Source organism: Gracilinanus agilis, chromosome 2 (assembly GCF_016433145.1).
Source record: "Gracilinanus agilis isolate LMUSP501 chromosome 2, AgileGrace, whole genome shotgun sequence".
Lineage (NCBI taxonomy): Eukaryota > Metazoa > Chordata > Mammalia > Didelphimorphia > Didelphidae > Gracilinanus > Gracilinanus agilis.
The window spans coordinates 478,558,575-478,562,172 of record NC_058131.1 but is presented as its reverse complement, the minus strand read 5'-3'; the positions used below and the strand labels follow the sequence as shown (position 1 = coordinate 478,562,172).

Genomic DNA, 3,598 nt, shown 5'->3' with positions numbered 1-3,598 from the left:
GGGGGGTGGGGCTCAGATCTCTGGCTGAGAAAGACAGGAAGGGGAGTCCGTTGGTAGCGGCGGGCATAGACTTGGCAAGGGCGTGTGCGGGGCAACCTGGGGGGCTAGGGGCTGGGGATGGGAAGGGTGAGGACGCCGGGGTGTTTGCCCACCCCCCCCCTCGTGGCAGGGCAGCCGGGCCGCTCGGCTGCGGAGCCCGGCAGCGCCAGGCCAGACGGTCTGCAAAGCCCTGCCAGGGGGGCTCGGAGTCTCCACCGGGGCTGCCCGGCCCAAGCCGGAGCCACTGGCTTCCGGGGCGGTAGAGACAGAGACGGCCTCAAGCCCTGGTCTTCGTCTCCTCTCTGGTCCCCGGGCCCTTTCCGCCACCCGCCTTCCTGCCTCCCTTCCTCGGGCCGGGCCCAGCCCGCCTCTCTCCGCTCCGCTTCCTTCCCGTGCGCTCTGCGGCGCCCACTCACCCGCTGCTGAGGAAATGGTACCGTCTTTGCGGCCTCTAGGGCTCCGGATTACGAGTGGCCGCAGCCGGTCCCGGGGTTTCTGCGCGCCGTTCGCCCGTGTGATTGATACCGAGGCGCCTGCCTGCTCGCATAGGCCGCAGAGCCAGCCGCGCTGCGCGGGGTGCTCCTAGACGTCCTCCGCTAGGCCGGCATGCATTGCGGCCCAAAAGAATTGGAGGCGGGAACCATAGAGAACAGTGCTTCAAGAGTCGCCTCCGTTGAGCGGATAATCATAGAGAAGGGTGGGAAGGCTAGAAAGGCCCGGATTGAGGGGGCGGCAACTTCCGTCGCTCGCCGCCATCTTTGCTAGGGGCCGACTGACGTTCGCGACGGCTTGACGCCATCTTGAGGTCAAGGTGGCTGGAGGAATTAACCACCGAAGGAGGTTCCTGCCACCAACGACTTTGGGTTGTACTCAGGTCGTTGAGCATCTCGACAAAGCCTCCGGCTCCTTTTCCTACTGGGCACTTCCCGATAGTCCTTGGGACGCCCTACCAAAGAGGGGTTGCTGTTGGCTCCTGAGATTGGACTCCAAAAGCCAGCGTTCCCAACCAGAAGGCAGAGCCTTGGCTACTTTCAGATGTTCCTTCTACAAGGAGTAATTGCCCCAGGCTGTGGTTGGTGGGTGGAAAAAAGGAAAGATAGAAAAAGAAAAACCAGCATAGAGGGCTTTGGTATGACTTTGGGATCGAAGATGGAAGGGATCTTGAAGGCCTTGGGTCAGCTGTGTTAGGCCATACAGTGCTGGGCAAAGGGTCAGAGTTCTTGGTCCTAAGAAATGCGATCGTTCCACAGGCCAACAAAAATGCAGGGTGTTGACTCATGTAACTTTTGAGTGAGGTCACTTGGTTTGGGTTTTTGTGGGGGGAGCTGGGGAAAAAATTTTGGTCGGATACTTGATTCTTACTAGCGTCCTCTACCATTATATATAGATAGGCCCCTGGTCTGCACTAGGGAGTTGTCTGGGGGATAGAATAGTTAAGTTTAAGTTTCTCAGGTTCAGATAGCTAACAATTGGGTGAATTGAAACCCCCCCCCACTTCAAAGCTGCCTCTATTGATATTTACATAGCATTTGGTAACCTTTGTCTCTTTTGGGACATTGGCTATTCCTCATCTCCTTATGCCTTAGAACCAGGAAATGAAATATCTATCCCTTAATTATAAGCTGCCACTTAGAGTCGGGATGGAGATGAAGAAGAGAGCAGGGAATGGAAAGCTAGGATATTTTAAAATAACTAATTGTTAGGAAGTGTTTAACCATACCCCAATATATGATTCTGCTGACCTATTTCTCCTAGTTCTTGTCCCCAGTGCCAAGCAATTTAACTAATTTTAAAATATTTAGAGACAGTTCTTATTATTCCTGACTCCCTACCCTAAGCCTCTTCTCCAGGATAAACTCCTCCAAGAAGATTAGTAGTAGCTGATTTTTATTTAGTGCTTCAAAGATTGCAAAACACTTTTTATGAGTTATCTCATTTGATTAGATCTCACTTGTACCCATAAACACACCTCTCAAAAGATAAAATTTTTTCTTTAAAAGTCAAGCTCCAATTTCTTTGATCCTCTTGAATTCTGATAAAATGGAAGAAATACCAGATTTGTAATCGGGACCAGGGTTCAAATCTTAGCACTTTCACTTACTACCTATGTGAACTTGGACATGTTTTTCCCCCTCTTTGGGTCTTAAATTCTCCATGAGAGGGAACTGGACTTGATGAAACTGTAAATCCTTTCCATTCCTAATTCTCTTGTCCTGTGACTTACTATTTTTCTGAGCAGATTGAAATCAGAGGAAACTTGGGCTTCCTCATCTGTTTTTGCCAAAAATGTACATTAAGATATGCAAAGTGCTTTATACATATTGTTTCTTTTAATTCCTACCACACTGTGAAGTGGGTGATATAATTATTTCTATTTTATAAATTAGGAACAGTTTTGTTTAGTTCTGGGAATGAGAGAGGTTAAATAATTTGCCACCAAGTAGTGGTTAGCTTTCAAAAGGAGGGCTACCACTGTCCACAAAGACTGAAGTAAAGAACATATTAAGAGATTTTTTTGGCAAAAACAAAAAGTAGTTCCAATCCCAAGGAATTTACATTCTACTTGTAAACTAATACCTGTAAATACATACAAATTGATAATTTGATGAAGGCTGTGAGTTGATTATTATATGACATACCTATGTATTTTAGGAGACAAAGTTAAGGAGGGAGGCAACTTGTGTAAAGGCAGGGAAATAGAAGGTGAACACTAAATTTGAAGAATAATAAGTATGCCAAACTAGTTGGAGCTCTAGGAGGTGAAAATTTGGAATGATTAGACTGGATGGCTTCAAATGCCAGTATGAAGAGTTTACATTTAGAGACAAGAAAAAGCCATTTTTTTTTAAAAGATGGCTTGATTTGGGGGGAAAAAAAGATTGTGATCAGACTTGTAATTAGAAAAAATTATTTTGGCAGATATAGAAATACTCCCTTCTTACTTATTCTGGAACATTGTTCGTTCCATTGATCAGTCTCTTCTTTTAATAACAACAATATCCCTAACACCTACAAACATGTTCAAGATTTCTTTAGCATAAAAACTTTTTCTTACCATTTTTTCAAGATACTGTGCTATATGATCCTTCCTCTAGTCTTATCTCCACTCTTTGCATAAACTTCTGCCCCCTTCTATTTCTCCCCATGTAATCTGGCTTCCATCCCCACTTTCTCTTGAAAATCTTTTCCAATATTGCAGGTGACTTCATATAAATAAGTTTCACAGGCAGAGGATAGAAAGGAGTAACTAAGCAGCAAGTTGTCAGAAAAAGATCTGAAGGTTTTCATGGATTACAATCTCAATATAAGCCAGTAGTGTAATGAGGCAACTAAAAAAAAGCTAATGCATTCTTGAGCTACATGAAGAGTAGAATAGTATTTAAGAATAAGGATGTGATGGCCACCTGAACTCTGCCTTAGTGATATAGCTAAACTGTTTTGTTCAGTTCTGGGTACCACAGTTTAAGAAAAATATAAGGCAAAAGAGCATGCAGAAGGAGGCAACCAGAATGATAAATGTCCTTGAATATATGTAATAGAAGAATCAGTTAGAAGAACT

General features: G+C 45.3%; 1 protein-coding gene across 1 annotated transcript in view; it reads right to left on the bottom strand.

The window, feature by feature from the left end:
- Positions 1 to 587, bottom strand: part of RBM25 (RNA binding motif protein 25) — a 50,388-nt gene extending 49,801 nt beyond the window's left edge. The window contains exon 1 of the mRNA XM_044664927.1: positions 456 to 587. The gene's annotated coding sequence lies outside the window, so the exon portion shown is untranslated. The remainder of the gene's footprint in view (positions 1 to 455) is intronic.
- Between the last annotated feature and the right edge of the window lie 3,011 nt (positions 588 to 3,598).